At 47.2% G+C, this 23,903-nt stretch overlaps 1 protein-coding gene across 1 annotated transcript in view; it reads right to left on the bottom strand.

Moving 5' to 3' along the window:
- LOC126263256 (ESX-1 secretion-associated protein EspI-like) overlaps positions 1-23,903 on the bottom strand; it is a 63,225-nt gene that overhangs the window by 22,077 nt on the left and 17,245 nt on the right. The gene's annotated exons all lie outside the window — the stretch shown is intronic.

The following is a 23,903-nucleotide window of genomic DNA, read 5'->3' as shown; positions in this document are numbered from 1 at the left end:
CCTCATATTTTGGGCCGGCGTACTGCGTGGTGTCCGCCTCCGTAGCTCAGGTTATGGCCAGAACCCGGCTGATTGGAGGTTTGGGCCTCCCTGATATTTGGGCATCCCTGATGTTCGGACCGAGGCTTCCGCTTTTAAGGTGTCTTCGCGTCCCCCAGTAACTTACAGCTTCATTTTTGCCTGTCTCCGACCTACGAGCTCAACTCCTCCATTAGATGTTGGTAGGATAAATATCAAATTAAGGCACAGCCGAAAATTTTTGATTGATGTTACTTATTTAGGGGTTGATATTCTTTCCCAGTCGCATCTCTCTGTAATAATGCTGTTATGTTGCTGGACGTTTCCAAATCGAAATCATGTTCCCACCAATGTTCGACTTTTTCGCATTAGCCTTAGCGAAACAGACCGATGCAGTCGTTGCCGTGAAATGGATATGTTACATCGTAGGTTGGTCGCCTGCGGACACAGACATTGCAGTTGGCTCTACCGTTAATTGGCTTTTCTTGCCACGACGACAGAAGCGGTAGTCTCCGATGAGATACTCCTGCATCCCGATTCAGCCTTCTTTCCTAGTACGAAGAACAATACAGTTATGGGGCTTGTAGGGCATTATGTTCATTACGTGATGGAGAGCGGGTATGACCCAGACCATTGTGCCTTTTGCCAGTATGTGGTTAGAACTCATTGGGTGTGGCAAAGGAATATGCTGTTTCTGCTATTTAATCCTCAGGGAGTTGGATGATGTGCAGAATTCATTTCTGTTCGGATTTTTCATTCCTGTTATCTAGCTTCTGTTCAACTGGCGCGTTAGATCGTCAAAATCCGGAGATTGTTGGAAGGTCCTGCCCATAATGCTCCAAACGTTCTCAATTGGTGAGAGATCCAGTGAGCTTGCTGATCAAGGGATATTTTGGCAACCACGAAGACCATCAGCAGAAAGTCTCGCCATGTGCAGGCGGGCATTTATTGCTGAAATGCAATGCCAGGATGGCTCGCCATGAAGGACAACAAAACGAGACGTAGAATGTCGTCGCCGTGCCTCTGTACTGTAAGGGGGTCGTAGATGACAACCAAAGAGGTCCTGCTATGAAATGAAACGACACCCCAGACCCTGGCTGTCGAGCTGTGTAATGACGACGATCTGCTTGGTAACCCACTGCTGTTCAAATGGTTCAAATGGCTCTGAGCACTATGGGACTCAACTGCTGTGGTCATCAGTCGCCTAGAACTTAGAACTACTTAAACCTAACTAACCTATGGACAGCACACACATCCATGCCCGAGGCAGGATTCGAACCTGCGACCGTAGCAGTCGCACGGTTCCGGACTGCGCGCCTAGAACCGCGAGACCACCGCGGCCGGCACCACTGCTGTCCGGGCCGTTTCGAGACACGTCTTCGCTAGTCATCCGGGCTCAGTTCGAAGCAGGACTCGTCAATGAAGACAGTTCTACTCCAGTCAATGAGATTCCAGGCCGAAGACGTGTCTGGAGACGCCCCATATAGCGGCGGGATACCATCCTTAGTTTCACCCGCCATACGGCCCGACAACCAGGAGTGGTAATCTAGGGTGCCATTTCATTTCAAAGCAGGACCTCTTTGGTTGTCATCCGCAACACCCTTACGGCACAGTGCTACTGTTGTTGTCACGAAAACTTGCCATACAGGACCATGTATTGGGTTCTATTGCTTAAGAAGTCTTTGAGCAATTCATGTATCTAAGTACATGCTTCGTTTGCTCGTACCTTCGTTAACAGTCTGCAGTGGAGCACCGTATCAAACGATTTCCCGAAATCTCGCAATATCGAATCTACTTGTTGCCGTTGATCCATTGTTATCGCCCGCATCTCGTGGTCGTGCGGTAGCGTTCTCGCTTCCCACGCCCGGGTTCCCGGGTTCGATTCCCGCCGGGGTCAGGGATTTTCTCTGCCTCGTGATGGCTGGGTGTTGTGTGATGTCTTTAGGTTAGTTAGGTTTCAGTAGTTCTAAGTTCTAGGGGACTGATGACCATAGATGTTAAGTCCCATAGTGCTCAGAGCCATTTGTATTTTGCCACCATTGTTATCAGGATATTGTGTGGGAAATGGATAAGGTGAGTTTCGCACGAGCGATGCTTTCTAACTACATCTACATCTACATCTACTTGGATACTCTGCAAATCACATTTAAGTGCCTGGAACGGGGTTCATTGAACCACGTTCACAATTCTCTGTTATTCCAATCTCGCATAGCGCGCGGGAAGAACGAACATCTGATCTGTCGACACGAGTTTATCTGTCCAAAGGAAATTTATAATGTTCGACGTCAGAATATGCTCAACAACTCTGCAGCAAACCAACGTTAGCGATATTGGTCAGTAATTTTGCGGGTCCTTTCTTTCTCCCTTCTTCTATACGCCTGTCACCTGCGCTGTTTTCTAGTTGCTGAAGTACACTGCTGGCCATTAAAATTGCTACACCAAGGAGAAATGCAGATGATAAACGGGTATTCATTGGACAAATATATTATACTAGAACTGACATGTGATTACATTTTCACGCAATTTGGGTGCATAGATCCTGAGAAATCGTACCCAGAACAACCACCTCTGGCCGTAATAACGGCCTTGATACGCCTAGGCATTGAGTCAAACAGAGCTTGGATGGCGTGTACGGGTACAGCTGCCCATGCAGCTTCAACGCGATACCACAGTTCATCAAGAGTAGTGACTGGAGTATTGTGACGAGCCAGTTGCTCGGCCACCATTGACCAGACGTTTTCAATTGGTAAGAGATCTGGAGAATGTTCTGGCCAGGGCAGCAGTCGAACATTTTCTGTATCCAGAAGGGCCCGTACACGACCTGCAAAATGCGGTCGTGCATTATCCTGCTGAAATGAAGGGTTTCACAGGGATCGAATGAAGGGTAGAGCCACGGGTCGTAACACATCTGAAACGTAACGTCCACTGTTCAAAGTACAGTCAATGAACAAGAGGTGACCGACACGTGTAACCAATTGCACCCCATACCATCACGCCGAGTGATACGCCAGTATGGCGATGACGAATACACGCTTCTAATGTGCGTTCACCGCGATGTCGGTAAACACGGATGCGACAATCATGATGCTGTAAACAGAACCTGGATTCATCCGAAAAAATGACGTTTTGCCATTCGTGCACCCAGGTTCGTCGTCGAGAACACCATCGCAGGCGCTCCTGTCTGTGTTGCAGCGTCAAAGGTAACCACAGCCACGGTCTCCGAGGTGATAGTCCATGCTGCTGCAAACGTCGTCGAACTGTTCGTGCAGATGTTTGTTGTCTTGCAAACGTCCCCATCTGTTGACTCAGGGATCGAGACGTGGCTGCACGATCCGTTACAGCCATGCGGATAAGATGCCTGTCATCTCGACTGCTAGTGATACGAGGCCGTTGGGATCCAGCACGGCGTTCCGTATTACCCTCCCGAACCCACCGATTCCCTATTCTGCTAACAGTCATTGGATCTCGACGAACGCGAGCAGCAATGTCGCGATACGATAAACCGCAATCGCGATAGGCTATAATCCGACCTTTATCAAAGCCGGAAACGTGATGGTACGCATTTCTCCTCCTTACACGACGCATCACAACAACGTTTCACCAGGCAACGCCGGTCAACTGCTGTTTGTGTATGTCAGCACGTTGTAGGTGTCGCCACCGGCGCCAACCTTGTGTGAATGCTCTGAAAAGCTAATCATTTACATATCACAGCACCTTCTTCTTGTCGGTTAAATTTCGCGTCTGTAGCACGTCACTTTCGTGGTGTAGCAATTTTAATGGTCAGTAGTGTATGTTCAATAACGAAGCTTATGTTTACTGTTGGTGTCTCAGGATGCAGCTGGGTCAAATTACGACTTGGTCGCGGTCCATTGGAGAAGCAGGTACGTTAAGGAGTAGCTACTCGCGACGCCTCGGTCGTGGCGCAGAGACGTGACCCGGCGGCGCCGTGGACTCCGGAGGCGCCGCCCCCGCGCTGCTGATCCCTCCGTCCCCGAGGAGTGGTCGCGGCGGGGACGTGCTGGCCGCGGCCCGCCACGGGCTTATCTCGGGCCCTCTCGCCTTACCGGCCGCCGCCCACCGCTCGCCGAACCCGCAGGCCGCCACAAACAGCTTCCGGTGACGGCCTGAGCCGTGCGGCCCGTGGTCTACACGGCGCACTAATGGCCTGTTTTCGCTAGAGTTACACTCGGGCTTGTAAAAGTAACGCCGACATTTTAAACCGTATTTCGACACAACTGTTCGTACGTAAAGACTAGATCGTTGCACAGTTGAAACCAATATACAAGAATGTAAACAGAAACAGTGAAAATGTTTCATATGGCTCTGATCACTATGGGACTTAACATCTGAGGTCATGTCCCCTAGAACTTAGAACTACTTAAACCTAAGTAACCTAAGGACATCACACACATCCATGCTCGAGGCAGTATTCGAACCTGCGACCGTAGCGGTCGCGTGGTTCCAGATTGAAGTGCCTAGAACCGCTCGGCCACACCGGCCGGCTAGAAACAGTGAACTGAATCTAGGATTCGATTTGTACAGGGTGTCCCACATAAAACCGGTATGCCTCACATACTGGTTAATCATCTCTAGTCAAATTGCTTGTGAAGTGGCAACACTGTCTCGAAAGGTGGCTACACTGCATTTTATCGCAATTTTGAGTGCAGCCGTGTGTTCGTGCGTCAGATGTTGTGAGAAGCTCGTATTGTTGTTACAGTAAAGGGGCAGTTTGTATTAGAACAGCAAATTGCTATTGCGTAGTGTTAAATAAAGACAGGCTCCATCAAGGAATGAAAGGAAATATTTCAAGCGACGTATCCTGGTAGGAAACTCCCTACAGCCAGCACTATTCAAGATCTGTACAAGAAATGGAGGGCTGTAGGATCTGTTCAGAATGTGCAGAGGAATAGGCGACCGACAAAGAGCACCTCTTAAACTAAGAATTCGCATGGACATTACGAGAGGTCCCCACATGTCGGTTAGAAGGCTACTGCAGCATGTTGGTATACCTCGTATACAAAAATATATTAAACTAAAAGCCTATCGTGTGAGTGTGGTGTGAGAGTTGAAATTTGAGGATCAGGAAAAAGATTTCACTATTGTAACCTACTGTTAACATCAATTGCTAATGGTTGCTTGGACCTCTTTCTGTACTTCATGTCAGATGACGTCTTGTTTCCTTTGTCAGGTTATGTAAACTCCCAGAATTGCAGATACTGGTCGCAGGACAACTCTTATATTCTGCATGAAGAACCCCTCCACTGAGAGAAGATAGGCGTTTGGTGTCCATCGTCCGGCATCCCTATTATTGGTCCTATATTTTTCAATTACATCTTAAATAATGACACATCTAGAGATCTTTGACTCTTTCTACGCACAATTAACGGATGGAGAGATGCTTTGTGTAGTATTCAAACAAAATGGAGCAACCGCTCATGCGTCTAACCAAAGGATGGCCCACATCACCAACGTGTTCCCTGAAGACAGACTTAACCAGTAGAGGCCCCTGGTACCCGAGGTCCCCAGACTTAACATTGGGTGCTTTTTATGTATGGGGCACACTAAAAGGCAAAGTGTATGCTGACAATCCTCGCACACTAGACGATGTTACGCGGAACGTTACTGGAGAAATTAACAACATCACGCCTGCAGAATTACAGCGTGTTGCTGGTAACGCCATCACGTGAAGTCAGCGGTGCCCGGATGCCCATGGCCACCACGTCCAGCATCTATTATAATTAGGTAACTACATGTTTTTAACATTACTATTACCTGTTATTTTTTAGTTAGTTCATTGATACTTGAATCTCAGGCGTCAGACGTGCCAGTTTTATGTGGGACACCCTGCAGTAGGATTTTGGAACATATACTGTTTTCGAACACTACCTCGAAGAAAACGATCTGTTGACACATAACCTACACGAAATTAGAAAATTTCTTCCATGTGAAACAAAACTTGCTCTTTATCCAGCGCAAAGCAATGAGAGCTAGCGACAGCGGGATCTTTAGTTGATTACATATTTCTGTACCTCCAGAAGGCGTTTGACACAATTTCTCACAAGCAGCTTCTAATTAATTCGTGTGCTTATGCAGTATCGTCCCAGTTGTGCGACTGGATTCGTCAGGGTCACAGTTTGTAGTAAGTGACCTGAAATCATCGAGTGAAATCGAAGTATTATCTGGGGTACCCAAAGGATAGGCTCTCTGCTGTTCTTAATTTACAGTATACACTGAGATAAGAGAAGTGATGGGACAGCAATATGGACATACACAGATGGCGATGGTATCGCGTATACACTGTGTGAAAGGACAGTGCATTGGCGGAGCTGTCATTTGGACTCAGGTGATTCATGTCAAAAGGTTTCCGAAGTAATTATTGCCGCACGACGGGAATTAAAAGACTCTGAACGCGGAATGGTAGTTGGAGCTAGGCACATGGAGCAAGTAGGCTGTTTAGGTCTTTATGTTGGTAACGCCACGTAGTGCTCTGTATGAAAATCACTGACTTTGCTGTGTGCAGTCTGTGGCTGGTTGGACTCATTGTTGGAATATTCGCTTGTGTAGTGTTGGGCAGTGGGATATGAACAGCGCGTAGCGTGGGGCGGTTGGATGTGAGACGCCAGCAAATGAGAGAGATGGGGAGAGAGATGTCAGAGTTTTGAGAGGTTACGATAAGTGGACGATCTGGACGTGTGTCCGCCAGAAGAATATGATGACTTTTGAACATTATTAAGGTAAATACATTGTTTGTTCTCTATCAAAATATTTCATTTGCTAACTATGCCTATCAGTAGTTAGTGCCTTCAGTAGCTAGAATCTTTTATTTAGCTGGCAGTATTGGCGCTCGCTGTATTTCAGTAGTTCGAGTAACGAAGATTTTTGTGTGGTAAGTGATTTATGAAAGGTATACGTTATTGTTAGTCAGGGCCATTCTTTTGTAGGGACTATTGAAAGTCAGGTTGCGTTGCGCTAAAAATATTGTGTGTCAGTTTAGTGATGATCAGAATAAGTAAAGAGAGAAATGTCTGAGTACGTTCAGTTTTACTCAGCTGTCTCTATCAAATAACGTAGGTTTACCAGGACAGTAATTCATAATTTTCGAAAGGGGACGTTTCAGTGGGAGATTCTGTATCGGAAACCGTTAGGGAATTCAATATTCCGAGATCTACAGTGTCAAGAGTCTGCCGAGAATACCAAATTTCTGCATTACCTCTCACCACAGACAACGCAGTGGCCATCGGCATCACTTAACGACCGAGAGCAGCGGCGTTTGCGTACAGTTGTCACTGACAACAGACAAATAACACTGCCTGAAATAACCGCAGAAATCAATGCGGGACGTACGACGAACATATCCGTTAGGACAGTGCGGCGAAATTTGGAATTAATGGGCTATGGCAGCAGACGAACTATGCGAGTGCCTTTGCTAACAGCACGACGTCGCCTGCAGCTGCCCTCCTGGGCTCGTGACCATGTCGGATGGATCCTGGACGACTGGAAAACCATGTCCTGATCATATGAATCCCGAATGAAATTGGTAAGAGCTGATGGTAGGGTTCGAGTGTGGCGCAAACCTCACGAAGCCATGGACCCAAAGAGTGGAGCTGGTGGTGGCTCCATAATTGCGTGGGCTGTGTTTACACGGAATGGACTGGGTTCCTTGGTCTAACTGAACCGATCATCGACTGTAAATTGTTGTGTTCGCCTACTTGGAGACCAGTTGCAGCCAACCATGGACTTCTTTTTCCCAAACAGTGATGTCATGCCACCTAGCCACAGCTGCACGCGATTGGTTTGAATAACATTCTGCACAATTCGAGTGAATGATTTGAGCACACAGATCGCCCGAAATAATTACCATCGAACGTTATTAGGACACAATCGAGACGTCAGTTCGTACACAACATTCTGCACCGGCAACACTATCGCAATTATTGACGGCTATAGGAGCAGCGTGGCTCAATATTTCTTCAGCGGACTGCCAATTACGTGTTGACTCCACGACACTTTGGGTTGCTGCGCTACGCCGGGCAAAAGAATGTCCTACATGATATTAGGAGGTAACGCATGGCCTTTGGCATTTCAGTGTATATACGATTAAGGAGACATCAGATTGTCTGCATGCGACCCTGTCGTGTGTAGTCTAGTAATGTCATTAGACAATCAAAATGGCTTAGAGAAGTTATCTGCATGGTGCGATTAGTAACCACTGATGCTAAACAATCCGTTAATTCCGGTTACGCAAGAAATAACACGATTCAGCTAAATACCTTCGGATTGAAAATGCAAACAATTTAAATTGGAATCATCACAAAGAAAATGTGCGAAAGGCGAACCAGAGACTGTGTTTTATTCGAAGACAACTTAGAAGATGCTACAAACCTACAAATTGACTACACTACACTTGTATGCTGGAGTATTGCTGCGCGGTTTCAGCACATAGGATTGACAGAGGACATCGAAAAAATTCACACAGGAGCAGTTCGTTTTGCATTATCATGAAATAAGGGAGAAAATGGTTCAAATGACTCTGAGCACTATGGTATTTAACATCTGAGGTCGTCAGTCCCCTAGAACTTAGAACTACTTAAAACTAACTAACCTAAGGACATCACACACATCCATGCCCGAGTCAGGATTCGAACCTGCGACCGTAGCGGTCGCACGATTCCTGACTGAAGCGCCTAGAACCGCTCGGCCACACCGGCCGGCTAAGGGAGGAAGTATCATGGATGTGATAAGCGAATTTGACTGATGCTTCTACAGACCGAAGCTACACTCCTGGAAATTGAAATAAGAACACCGTGAATTCATTGTCCCAGGAAGGGGAAACTTTATTGACACATTCCTGGGGTCAGATACATCACATGATCACACTGACAGAACCACAGGCACATAGACACAGGCAACAGAGCATGCACAATGTCGGCACTAGTACAGTGTATATCCACTTTTCGCAGCAATGCAGGCTGCTATTCTCCCATGGAGACGATCGTAGAGATGCTGGATGTAGTCCTGTGGAACGGCTTGCCATGCCATTTCCACCTGGCGCCTCAGTTGGATCAGCGTTCGTCCTGGACGTGCAGACCGCGTGAGACGACGCTTCATCCAGTCCCAAACATGCTCAATGGGGGACAGATCCGGAGATCTTGCTGGCCAGGGTAGTTGACTTACACCTTCTAGAGCACGTAGGGTGGCACGGGATACATGCGGACGCGCATTGTCCTGTTGGAACAGCAAGTTCCCTTGCCGGTCTAGGAATGGTAGAACGATGGGTTCGATGACGGTTTGGATGTACCGTGCACTATTCAGTGTCCCCTCGACGATCACCAGTGGTGTACGGCCAGTGTAGGAGATCGCTCCCCACACCATGATGCCGGGTGTTGGCCCTGTGTGCCTCGGTCGTATGCAGTCCTGATTGTGGCGCTCACCTGCACGGCGCCAAACACGCATACGACCATCATTGGCACCAAGGCAGAAGCGACTCTCATCGCTGAAGACGACACGTCTCCATTCGTCCCTCCATTCACGCCTGTCGCGACACCACTGGAGGCGGGCTGCACGATGTTGGGGCGTGAGCGGAAGACGGCCTAACGGTGTGCGGGACCGTAGCCCAGCTTCATGGAGACGGTTGCGAATGGTCCTCGCCGATACCCCAGGAGCAACAGTGTCCCTAATTTGCTGGGAAGTGGCGGTGCGGTCCCCTACGGCACTGCGTAGGATCCTACGGTCTTGGCGTGCATCCGTGCGTCGCTGCGGTCCGGTCCCAGGTCGACGGGCACGTGCACCTTCCGCCGACCACTGGCGACAACATCGATGTACTGTGGAGAACTCACGCCCCACGTGTTGAGCAATTCGGCGGTACGTCCACCCGGCCTCCCGCATGCCCACTATACGCCCTCGCTCAAAGTCCGTCAACTGCACATACGGTTCACGTCCACACTGTCGCGGCATGCTACCAGTGTTAAAGACTGCGATGGAGCTCCGTATGCCACGGCAAACCGGCTGACACTGACGGCGGCGGTGCACAAATGCTGCGCAGCTAGCGCCATTCGACGGCCAACACCGCGGTCCCTGGTGTGTCCGCTGTGCCGTGCGTGTGATCATTGCTTGTACAGCCCTCTCGCAGTGTCCGGAGCAAGTATGGTGGGTCTGACACACCGGTGTCAATGTGTTCTTTTTTCCATTTCCAGGAGTGTATATTGTGTCGTCGTAAATGAGTCTACATGACTAGCAATAACGCACTGATGAAAGCTGCGATGTTAGCTGAAATACAGATAATATTACGCCGGACGCTGACATGCTCTCTGTTTAGTACTTAATGTGTTTTATTAGAATATCATCGGCTGTAGTTGGCATGTCCTTGTAGACGTCTTTCAGTTTTCCCCACAGAAAAAAAGTCTACAGGCGTCAAATCCGGGGAACAGGCCGGCTAAGATACAGGTTCTCCGCGTCCAGTCCAACGATTTGTAAACAATTCATGAAGACATGCTGTAGTACTTCGTGCACTGTGGGCTGGACAGCCTTCATGATGGTCCCACAGTTTCTTCCTAGTCTGTAGAGGAACGTCTTGTAGCATCCGTGGAAGACGGTCTGTCAGGGGGCTGCGATACCTCCGCGCGTTCAGCGTTCCGTCTGTGAAAAACGGGCCTATGAGCTGATGATTCACGATCGCACACCACGCTTTACACTTCGTGGACTCTGATGTTCTTCCTGATGAAGACAACGGGGACTGCCTACAGACCAATAGCGCATGTTTCATTGGTTTACTTGGCCATTATTAGTACATGTGGCTTCATCACTATAGTTCAATTCTTTTATCTTGGCGGCTCGCGCATGCCCACCTAGACGCGGGAGATTGCTGCGTTGCCAGTTGCACACGACGCACGCGCCAAGAGAAGCAGTGCCATAGCATAGCATAGTTCGCAAGCTTACGTTTAGGGGGGAGCGCGCAGTTCATGAAGTAAAGCCACCACGGCCGCATTAACCCTTTCGCTGCTACAAAGACGTGCTCCCTGCATTCCGCGCTGTGGGCGATTTTGTCACTGCACTGCTCGCCTGTGCAGACACATTGTGTTCCGACTGCTTTGACACTCTTTATCATTCGATTCCACAAAAACTATTTGGCTCAAAAATTAGATTTTTACCTATCTTCTTGACTGATACCTTCCACCCATAAATGACTTAATTTTGTTTCGATGTTCAACGCAATTATTATGCAGCATTAAATATAGTAAACCATTGCACGAAATTTTGAAGAGTTTGCAGAGGTAAAGTCCATAGAGTATACTTTCCGGATGGTCGATTTTAGTTGCCACAATGTTGAGAATGAAATGTGGACAAGATACCTATATATTTCATTTAATTTAAGTACCACATAATTGTCGTATGTAATATTCAGAAATATTCCACCTTTCGCGATGTAACAAAAGTTTTACTTACACCGGGCACGTTTGGCTTCATTTTAAAGCACTCCAATCAATCAAAAGGAAGTAGACAAAATACATTAAACAAAACTGTGGACTTACAAAAACATTAGGACTTGAATATACCGTCTGTCAGTGACGTGCTCAGAGCTATGTCAAATATAATTTTGTGTGTGGCACACACAAACAGCATTTATTTGCTAAAACACTGATGAGCCAACACAAACGTTGAATATTGTGCTACCGCAGCACAAAACTACGAAAGGTGACTTGGCAATGGAGGACACAAAATACAGTCCTCTTATGATGCTTCAAAAGAGAGAAACGCATCTGGTCTAAATAAGTCGCTTATTACAGTTGCAGAAGAGGGATATATTTCAATACCATTGGTAAAACTGCGACTGTGGAACAAAAACAAGAAATAGAACATGAATACCATTGTGTATGTGCCATACCTTTTCACCTTTCACTTTAAAATAAAGCCAAACGCGCCCTGTGTAAATAAAACTTTTATTACAGAAGCGAATGACGGAATATTTCTCAATATTACATACGACACCTATGTGGTACTTAAATTAAATGAGATATTGGTTCAAATGGTTCAAATGGCTCTGAGCACTATGGGACTCAACATCTTAGGTCATAAGTCCCCTAGAACTTAGAACTACTTAAACCTAACTACCCTAAGGACATCACACACACCCATGCCCGAGGCAGGATTCGAACCTGCGACCGTAGCAGTCCCGCGGTTCCGGACTGCAGTGCCATAACCGCTAGACCACCGCGGCCGGCAAATGAGATATTGTTATACATTAAATATTATATGAAATTTAGGTATCTTGTCCACATTTCATTCTCAACATTGTGGCAACTAAAATCGACCATACGGAAAGTATACGCTATGGACTTTTACCTCTGCAAACTCTTCAAAATTTCGTGCAATGGTTTACTACATTTAATGCTACACATCTAAACAAAATTAAGTCATTTATGGGGGGAAGGTATCAGTCAAGGAGACGTGTAAAAATCAAATTTTTTGGCCAAATAGTTTTTATGAAATCGAATGATAAGTGTGTCAAAGCAGTGGGAACACGATGTGTCTTCACAGGCGAGAAATGCAGTGATGACAAAATCGCGCACAGCGCGGAATGCGGGGAGCACGTGTCTGCTGCAGCGGAAAAGTTAATGAAGAGGCAAAGCACTAGAAATTTCATTCAAACGAATAAAAATTGTGAAGTAAGGCACTCCAATATTGTTTAAACGAGATACGGGATACAGCCTGTCGCAATGCCCGTGTAGAAGTTAACACGATTCTCATAATCGTTTCCATGCAGCTCTTGATGGAGAGAGATGTGATATGGATGGATCCTTTGTCAGTGGAGAATGTGTAGGACCCTTGCCTGACTCATATAACGATTGTGCGGGAGCAAACGTGCAGATCAACTGCAACAGCAGCAAGTACATTACTTTCTCCCTCTTCTGTCGTCCCTTGTTTTCTTCTGCTACATTGCCTAGGTATTACTCTACCACTTTCACGTAACTGGTTGAAAGATGTAAGAGGCCCGAGCAGATGTAATTTCGATGTATTGCTCATGCGCTGCCTGCGATATGCAAGGTCTCTGACCAGAGAGCAGTGTTGACTGCAGTAGGAACTGTGTAGGTGTAGCAGTAAGTTGTTGCTAGTCTGGAGTCTGCTCTGGTCTGGTCTGGTGTATCGTGTTGGCTGGCCCGGTCGTGGTGCAGCGATGCCGGACCCTGAGTATTATTGTATAAGGTAAAAAGCAGCCTCGCGCATATCTAGTAATGTTATCTCAAGTCCCACGTAAATGTTTTAAAAATCTCGTAATAATAATCTTCCTCATAAAAAGTAACTTTTAACAACCATTCATTTCAATTTAAAGAATTTAATAATTTCTCCCATCCATCATCATCCCGATTGTTGCAAAAGAAAAAAAAATCAGTTGCTTCCTTTCATAAATGACAGATCTATCGGCCAGCATTGCACAGGGCTGTGCCAGAAAAATTTATTGTAAGAGCAGATATATATGCGTTATCCGGCGACTTCATTGAGGTAAGAATTTTTCTTTTTTTTATTCAGAATGATCTTTAAGGGCCATGACGCAGCACTGCTGTCGTCCAAAATTTACCAGGTTAAATTCACAGTGAATTATTGAAAAGTCATAAGTGAGCGACAATTTAATTGAGAGGTTAGTTACATTGTATTATTATCAAGTTACTGAATTTATTTTTTTTATTGGGACGTTACAGTGAATGTGAACGACATAATTATAATTTTTACTGATGAGAGGTTTAGGAATTTTTCTGTTTGGAGGTTACATTAATTGAGAAAGAATTTTGTGGGGAGGTTAAATGAGAATGAATTTTGTGGGGAGGTTACAAGGAGTTGATAAATAATTACCAAGATGGTTGAGGCCTATTGGGATATCTTGCCGCGTACACCGTATAAGAAAGAACTGCATTCTTCCTACACTCTCCAGTCACCATGAGGTTCAAATCGTTCAAATGCCTCTAAGCACTATGGGACTTAACATCTGAGATCATCAATAACCTAGACTTCTAACTAACCTAAGGACATCACACACATCCGTGCCCGAGGCAGGATTCGAACCTGCTTCCGGACTGAAGCGCCTAGAACCGCTCGGCCACAGCGGCCGGCACACCAAGAGGATGCCGGCTTTTCTTCATTGGTAAATCCCATCGTCTGCTCACGACCTACTGCTTGGACAGTCACACACTAACTGACCAGCAAGTCGCAGTGCACTCAAGGAACACACAAGCACACTGTAACAAACATAACAACATCGTACCTAGTAACTACGCAGCTTGAATGACACAACATGAGTAGGTATGGAGACTTTTCAAAATACGATACTCGTAAACGACTCGCACTAAAATCCTGCAGCAACACCACTGACATTCTAATTTACCCTACTTTTAGTTTGTTAATGCGACAGGCATTGCTTCGTTTAAAAAACTGTATGTTAGCAAAAAAATACACTTTCTACGTATAACTACTATCTGTTGATTGGCTTACGTTACGAGCCCCTGACTACCAATCCATTCTGTGAAAGCCGCACATCACTAGCACCTTCAATTTCCGCAATATTTGTAAGTTTTAGGTGACTCGCCCTGTATACTCAGAATTACTTTATTTGCATAAAAAATTACAAAAGTATTGGCATGAGTAGGTATCGATACTTTTGGAGTACTCATATGAGTAGTACTGCAGGACGACTACTATTCATCTGAGTAAGTATTGATACTTTGATGGTATCGGAACTCCTTACGAATGATGGCGAAGCAACGTGAAATGACTTCCCCATATCTCGTTTGGGCCTAGTTCGACTCGGTGGCCTGCCGGGTTGGAGCCACTGGTGCTGCATAGATAGCAGCTCCCAGTAACGAATTTCGCACTATGTATACCCCCAACTCGGCTACAAATTTAATTGTGTATTCTTACTGCGGTGCTTGTGATGCCCCACTCTCTGAGGCTATTACGGCACATCAGAATTAGGATAACTGGTGATTAACAGCCTTTTCAGGCTAGCAATGGTAGTCCTACATGAGATAGTTAATTCTGAGTTTAATTTGATTCTAGATTTTATGAATGTTGCGAGGACGGTTATTAGATGCCAAACAGACAGTATTGGTACCACAATAAAGAGGCACTGGACATAATTTTTACTGGTCGTAACTGAAACTAATTAAAAAGTTAGTAATTTTCGTCAAGATAGCGTTTTTCGTTTGTAAGGGGGCCGTTAGTGCTACGTTTGAATGCTACTTCGCACTTGGATACACCAGAGATGCGCCAGTTGAAGCGCTTCTGGCAATTAGAAGAAGTGAACGTCTGCCACCCTAGAACTAAGTACCCCGTCCAAAACAGTGCAAATGAGCACAATTAACTTGGCAGTGAAAAGCAGAGCCTTCTGTGAATTCGGATAATCCCCACAGCAAGATCTCTGCCTCACTGGGAACAAGTTCTTCAGCCACTAAGATGCCTTACCGTAGTTGGTAAAGTCTCCAACCACGCGGTCCTACCATTTAGGCGCCATGCTGAGACAGTTTAACTGAGTGCTATAAGTACCAGAAGGTCGCTAGAAGATCGCCAGTTAGAGAAACAACTAATGATCTTCGATAATAATAGAAGCTGAAGAAATGAATTAAAGCGTGCTACAGCCAGAACTTAAACGCGGGTCTCTTGCTTACTAGCTGATGTGCTAACCATTACACTACTGTCGGAGTATTGCTAACACAGCGGAACGGATTGGCCTTCATAACACAAACTTCAGTTCATACTTTCAGCCCATTTTCCACTTCTTAAGTCGTTTGTATTGGTGAGGCTCTCCGGTACTGGAATAGTAACAATAGTACTGACGATTTAAGAAGGGGAAAATTGGCTCAAGGCGTAAAGTGAAGTTTGTGTTAGGGAGGTCATTGGACTAGGGTAGTCTCTGTAGCGGTGTCAGCCATACTGTGACAGTGGTGTAATGGTTAGCACATAAGCCTAGTAAGCGAGAGACCCATGTTCAAGTCTGGGCTGTAGCACATTCTAATTCATTTCTTCAGTTTCTATCATTATCGACGATAAAGCTGTCATATGTCTCAAGGACAATGTAATTCCATCAGATCAATGGAAATGGAAAAGAGCGTTTGGCGTCATTGGCCGGGAGGCCCCTTGCGGGGCAGGTCCGGTCATGCAGGTCTCATTACATACGACGCCGCATTGGGCGACCTGCGTGCCGGATGCGGATGAAATGATCATGAAGACAGCTCAGCACCCAGTCCCTGAGCGGAGAAATTCCCCGACCCAGCCGGGAATCGAACCCGGGCCCAGAGGACGGCAATCCGTCACGCTGACCACTCAGCTATCGGGACGGACCTCAAATCAATTAATGCTCTTGTTGCGACAACCACATGATCCAGAATTACGGGGGCAACTCATACTTACGACCGCATACCGACCAGCGACGCCTACAAGCTGCCGGTTTTACTTCTTCATTTTATGTCCTCTGATTACTTAGGTGTGTACTTTTTCTCGATTGACCAAGTATTGTCTCTCAGTTTAGCAATAATCTTACATCCTGACACTTTTTCACCCGATATTTACCTTGTTCAATCGCGTGAGCTTTATTATTAGTATATTTTTGCGTCTTTATCAGACTGTAAATATTTTATTGGGTCCATTTTCTACTCTTATTTGACCAGTGTTCGGCTACCCTCTTTCGTCTTTAACATCACGATTGATGAACACCACTGTGATTGTGCCGTAGGAGATCAATTCGACGTTTTAGTCACTGGCAGGGAAGGAGTAAGGTGGTGGGTGCCCAACTCCAATGCCTGCAGATGGGAACGTAGAGTCACCTTCACACGTACTGTAAACATAAGAAGGTCACTCCAAAAGAAATGCACAACATTGTTTCAACATCAAACTTTTTCCGCGAATCTCCATGGCCCTGGAAATATAAATTTTTAAACCGTTTTTCCAGCCACGGCCAGGCAGTAGAGGCCACCTCAGCCAATGTGCTAATCAAGTAAGCCACTGGGCAGTATCGTGCAGGCAGGGTTTAAGACACTGGCCGTGGCCAAGTCGCACAAAACCGCTAATGCCATGACACAGTGTGATCGGGAGTGGACTTGCATTTTCTAGCTCAGAGCTATTGCGTGCTACTGAGAAACTCACACGCTGTAAATTCTATCAGGTCTAGCAGCCCTTGCTCGGGGCAAAGCGAGTTAGGGAAAGCTGAAGGACAAATATACGGCAACCTACTCGTCTACTCGTCTCCTCCCCCCTCCTCCCGCAGTAGGACTACGTCAGAATTATGGCTATGAAGGTATAAATAACCGAGCTTAGGAGCTCAAGGCATTCAATTGAGCCAGCAGTTTCTCTGAGCCTTGAACTGGAGAGAATGATGCGCTTTTTGTTTCAGAGAGACCACAGCTAACCCTTGGTGATTAAATCTGCTGGCTGCCTGCCGCTGATTAACTCGTCGACTTGCCAGCCATAGCTCTCTGAGGTCTATGCCCGATGGACTGCAAGCTGTGATCTGGCTGGAGGAGTCCCGCCCTCACGGCCTCCTAGGCTAGACGTCATCGCGCATCATTCTAGTCCACCGCTTGGGGGGGGAGGGGGGGGGGGAGGGCATTGCTGCTCGCCATCGAACATGGCTACCACATCCAAGCGCACGACACGGGACAACGAGTACACGTGGGGGTGTATAGCCGGCGAAACTCTGGAGGGCTAGGGTGGACTGGACTTGCTCTCAGCCCACTGGCAACTCATACGGGGAGGAGTCAGTGGCCGCTCGCGTCCCATGAAGTGGACATCACCAGCGTCATGGGGGCGTCAGCGCACATGGTTCCATTTCTTTGCTATTTATGGGTGTCATAGGTAGATTCTTCCCACTTACGTAGGTTGGAACTTAAATAGTGGCAACACTGCTGTGTAGACACTATGCAATGGAATCTACTATTGTCGCTGATAGCACATTGTTGACACACCTACCTTACCTACGAGCCAATGGGGCTCGTCCTACGTCACCGGCGTGCGCACAATCGAGGGAAATAAAGTCACTTAGGAGCGAGCGATCTAAAGTAATGGTATTACTATGTTTCCGAAACAGGAACAACGGAGTTGGATCAAGACTGAATGTGCCAGAGGTCGTACAGCACGACAGTGTCATCGTCAAGGTCTTCAAGAGGCGTGCGGGGAATCGGCATTGCCGTACAGAACAGTGGCGCGTTGGGTAAAAGCCTTCAACGAAGGTCGGCAAACTGTGGCAGACATGCATCGAGCAGGTCGTCCTAGCGTCTCTGAAGAAGAAGTGCATGCTGTTGCCGCGTCAGTGGACAGTGATCGACGCCATACGATTCGTGAGCTCGCCCACGAAATCGGATTAGCGCATACGACTGTGAATTGTATCCTGAAAGAACGCCTGGGTGTGCGAAAAACTGCATCACTATGGGTTCCGCATAACTTGACGCAAATTCAGAAATGGATGCGTTACGACGCTATTCAGACGCACTTGGAGCGCTATGAGCACGAAGGAGAGGCTTTCTTACGTCGTATTGTAACACTGGATGAGACATGGGCCACATCGTACGAGCCAAAACTGAAACGCCAATTCAACAAATGGCGTCATTATGGGTTGCCGCTAAAGTCGAAAGTGCGTCAGAGCCCCAGTATGGTGAAAGTTATGACAGTGTTATCCTAACGTATTACAGTCCTCCACGGCAGACAGTCAGTGCACAGTATTATTGTTCGTTTTTGGAGCATCACCTGCGACCAGCTTTGCGAAAGAAGCTGCGACACTTTCTGCGCAACCCACCCATCATTTGCAGGACAATGCGTGGTCGCATACAGCGCAAGCTGTGGCTGTTCTGTTCGGTCGATGGGACTGGGAAGTACGGTACCATCCCCCATACTCCCCGGACTTAAGTCCTTGTGACTTTGATTTGATTCCGAAGATGAAGGAACCACTTCGTGGCATTCGCTTCAGAACTGTTCCAGATATTCGACAGGCAGTAGACCGCTCCATTCGCACCATCAACAGAACAGGCTTTGCTAACGGTATACTACGCCTTCCACATCGCTGGCAACGGTTTCTACACAACACTGGTGACTACTTTGAAGGACAATAACATGTGCAAACGTGTAACTCTTTTTGTATCGGTTGTGAATAAATAGTTGCCACTATTTAAGTTCCGACCCTTGTACACTCCTGGAAATGGAAAAAAGAACACATTGACACCGGTGTGTCAGACCCACCATACTTGCTCCAGACACTGCGAGAGGGCTGTACAAGCAATGATCACACGCACGGCACAGCGGACACACCAGGAACCGCGGTGTTGGCCGTCGAATGGCGCTAGCTGCGCAGCATTTGAGCACCGCCGCCGTCAGTGTCAGCCAGTTTGCCGTGGCATACGGAGCTCCATCGCAGTCTTTAACACTGGTAGCATGCCGCGACAGCGTGGACGTGAACCGTATGTGCAGTTGACGGACTTTGAGCGAGGGCTTATAGTGGGCATGCGGGAGGCCGGGTGGACGTACCGCTGGATTGCTCAACACGTGGGGCGTGAGGTCTCCACAGTACATCGATGTTGTCGCCAGTGGTCGGCGGAAGGTGCACGTGCCCGTCGACCTGGGACCGGACCGCAGCGACGCACGGATGCACGCCAAGACCGTAGGATCCTACGCAGTGCCGTAGGGGACCGCACCGCCACTTCCCAGCAAATTAGGGACACTGTTGCTCCTGGGGTATCGGCGAGGACCATTCGCAACCGTCTCCATGAAGCTGGGCTACGGTCCCGCACACCGTTAGGCCGTCTTCCGCTCACGCCCCAACATCGTGCAGCCCGCCTCCAGTGGTGTCGCGGCAGGCGTGAATGGAGGGACGAATGGAGACGTGTCGTCTTCAGCGATGAGAGTCGCTTCTGCCTTGGTGCCAATGATGGTCGTATGCGTGTTTGGCGCCGTGCAGGTGAGCGCCACAATCAGGACTGCATACGACCGAGGCACACAGGGCCAACACCCGGCATCATGGTGTGGGGAGCGATCTCCTACACTGGCCGTACACCACTGGTGATCGTCGAGGGGACACTGAATAGTGCACGGTACATCCAAACCGTCATCGAACCCATCGTTCTACCATTCCTAGACCGGCAAGGGAACTTGCTGTTCCAACAGGACAATGCACGTCCGCATGTATCCCGTGCCACCCAACGTGCTCTAGAAGGTGTAAGTCAACTACCCTGGCCAGCAAGATCTCCGGATCTGTCCCCCATTGAGCATGTTTGGGACTGGATGAAGCGTCGTCTCACGCGGTCTGCACGTCCAGCACGAACGCTGGTCCAACTGAGGCGCCAGGTGGAAATGGCATGGCAAGCCGTTCCACAGGACTACATCCAGCATCTCTACGATCGTCTCCATGGGAGAATAGCAGCCTGCATTGCTGCGAAAGGTGGATATACACTGTACTAGTGCCGACATTGTGCATGCTCTGTTGCCTGTGTCTATGTGCCTGTGGTTCTGTCAGTGTGATCATGTGATGTATCTGACCCCAGGAATGTGTCAATAAAGTTTCCCCTTCCTGGGACAATGAATTCACGGTGTTCTTATTTCAATTTCCAGGAGTGTATATTCAAACTTAATTCAAATTGTTTCTGCAAGATGTGCTCTTGTAGCACTCCAAGTTGGCTGCTGCACTTCATGTTCGTCTGAAGCAACGCGCTGCTGCATTGGGAGAACGAGACAGTGAGGAAGGTTTACAAGACATTGAAAAAAGTGTATCGTGAAGACGCTGTGGATCGCAGTACAGTTACTTATTCGGCAAGTAGATTATCTGGTGACAATGAGCACAGAAACACTCCACTAACTGCTGAAAAGTACAGCATATTCATAGTCTGATTTTGGCTGACAAACACTTAACAGTGAATCAACTGTTAATCCAAGTGGGAGTAAGAGAAGCAAGTGCGTGTGGAATATTGACGAGCCGGCCGAAGTGGCCGTGCGGTTAAAGGCGCTGCAGTCTGGAACCGCGAGACCGCTACGGTCGCAGGTTCGAATCCTGCCTCGGGCATGGATGTTTGTGATGTCCTTAGGTTAGTTAGGTTTAACTAGTTCTAAGTTCTAGGGGACTAATGACCACAGCAGTTGAGTCCCATAGTGCTCAGAGCCATTTGAACCAGCCAATATTGACGAAGTCAAAGTTGGAAAAGGTTTGCACTAGGTGGGTTCTTAGAATGTTGAAGAGATCAAAAATTTTGAGTGGAAAACACTGAAACACTCACCCTACAGTTCTGACCTGGCACCGTGTGTTTATGGCCACTTCAGTAAACGGAAGGAATCTCTTCAGCGAACGCCGGCCGGAGTGGCCGAGCGGTTCTAGGCGCTACAGTCTGGAACCGCGCGACCGCTACGGTAGCAGGTTCGAATCCTGCCTCGGACATGGATGTGTGTGTTGTCCTTAGGTTAGTTAGGTTTAAGTAGTTCTAAGTTCTAGGGGAATGATGACCTCAGAAGTTAAGTCCCATAGTGCTCAGAGCCATTTGAACCATCTTCAGCGAACAAGATTTGGATATGATTACGAGATTGTAAAAGCTGCTAAATAATAGCTCAAACGTATTGGTCCTGACTTTTATGATGTAGGCACGAGGGTGAGTCAAATGAAAACCTTAAATATTTTTTAAAATATTATTTACTGTGCAGAAGTGGTACAGAACTTTTCAACATAATCTCCCCCACGCTCAATGAAAGTCCTCCAGCGCTTACAAAGTGCATAAATTCCTTCAGAAAAAATTCTTTTGCTGGTCCGCGCAACCACTCATAGACTGCGTGGCGTACCTCTTCATCAGAACGGAACTTCTTTCCTCCCATTGCGTCTTTGAGTGATCCAGACATATGGAAATCACTTGGGGAAGGTCTGGTGAGTACGGTGGACGAGGAAGACACTGAAAATGCAGGTCTGTGATTGTCGTAACTGTTGTACTGGCAGTGTGGGGCCTTGCATTGTCATGTTGCAAAAGGACACCTGCTGACAGCAGAACACGTCGCTTTGATTTGATTGCAGGCCGCAGATGATTTTGTTAGGAGATCTGTGTAAGATGCACTGGTGACAGTGGTCCCTCTAGGCATGCAATGCTCCGAAATGACGCCTTTTTCGTCCCAAAAGAGAGTCAGCATAACCGTCCCTGCTGATGGTTCTGTTCGACACTTCTTTGGTTTTGGTGATGAAGAATGACGACATTCCTTGCTCGCTCTCTTCGTTTCCAGTTGGTGGAAGTGATGCCAGGTTTTTTCCTCAGTAACGATTCTTGCAAGAAAGCCATCACCTTCTCGTTGAAAGCGCCGAAGAAGTTCTTCACAAGCATCAACACGTCGTCCTCTCCTTTCAGGATTCAGCTGCCGTGGCACCCATCTCGCAGACACTTTGTGAAACTGGAGCACATCATGCACAATGTGGTGTGCTGATCCATGACTAATCTGTAAACATGCTGCAATGTCATTCAGTGTCACTCAGCGGTTTTCCTTCACTAGGGCTTCAACTGATGCAATATTCTGTGGAGTTACAACTCGTTGTGCCTGACATGGACGAGGAGCATCTTCCACTGAAGTCACACCAATTGCGAACTTCTTACTCCATTCGTAGACTTGCTGCTGTGACAAACATGCATCACCCTACTGAACCTTCATTCGCCGATGAATTTCAATAGGTTTCACACCTTCACTACGCAAGAACCGAATAACAGAACACTGTTCTTCCTTGGTGCAAATCGCAAGTGGGGCGGCCATCTTTATACTGATACTGCGACGGTATGTATGCATCTGCACTATGCTGCCACCTACAGGCCATTCTGCACGTTGTTTGTAGCACGCGTACCAACTTACAGGATAACGGCGCGAAAGTCCGATTCGTTATTAAAAATTTAAGGTTTTCATTTGTGCGTACTGTAAGACCTTTGGTACACACACCATCAGATTATTTGACTTGTCGCTCTAACGAAGTAGGCGAGTGTCAGCAATATGTCTCGTGGTCTTATCGTGACGTGTTTATCTTCTGCCGTTAGGTCAGACGATAGAAATGCCACTTGCACGCTTAGAGTAGCAGATTGACGGTGTCCAACTTTAAACAGAACTTGATTAATTTTCACACACATTTATTAAAATAATAAAAAGCATAAACATTACTTAACTGGATCCTGGATGCTATTTACAATTGACAATCTGAAGTTCCTTTGGTCTTGGTACGTTAATCTTATTCTCACATATCTCTGATACTTGACAAAGTGTCTATACATTTCTCTTCATGGATATGTACAGGAATATGATAATCTTATTAGGCGCAGACTGAAACTTGACTATAGACTGGTACAGACTAATGCAGACTGGTGTAGACAAATGCAGACTGACTAATCGGAGGGCTGCACACTCGTTTTAATACCTCACACGTTCGTGTATCACTGCGCGAGTGTGATCCGCGAGGAGAAAAGGTTCTACGTTAGCAGCAATCTCATTGGCTGCGTTACATATTAATACGCGGATCGGCGGAAGCAGAATTTGGTCCGTCTCTAAGGCAGCGCCATCTCGTAGTGCGGAGACGGACGAGCGCTGCGCCTGCGCTGTTGTGCTTAGTGGGGCGCGCTCTAGTGGGAAAGTGGTGTACGCGCTGACTACGCGGAACTATGTACACAACAAATTGACTCACCCTCGTATACAGGTCTTAGTTCCACGATGGCGTAAGGCAGTTCGAAGGTATGGAGGTTGTGTGGAAAAATGACATTTTGTCTTTCAATATCGAATCAACATACCGTACAAATGTCAAAGTACGCAAAATAAATCGGGTGTTACAGAAACTTTGATCTCTTGGAACGACCTGCTTGCAATAGGTACAATTTTGTTATTTGTATCCTTCCTGGTGTCTGGCCAGTAGCGTAGCTGTG

Source organism: Schistocerca nitens, chromosome 6, assembly GCF_023898315.1.
Source record: "Schistocerca nitens isolate TAMUIC-IGC-003100 chromosome 6, iqSchNite1.1, whole genome shotgun sequence".
Taxonomy (NCBI): Eukaryota; Metazoa; Arthropoda; class Insecta; order Orthoptera; family Acrididae; genus Schistocerca; species Schistocerca nitens.
Note: the sequence above shows the minus strand (reverse complement) of the source record. Positions and strands in the feature narration are given on the sequence as shown.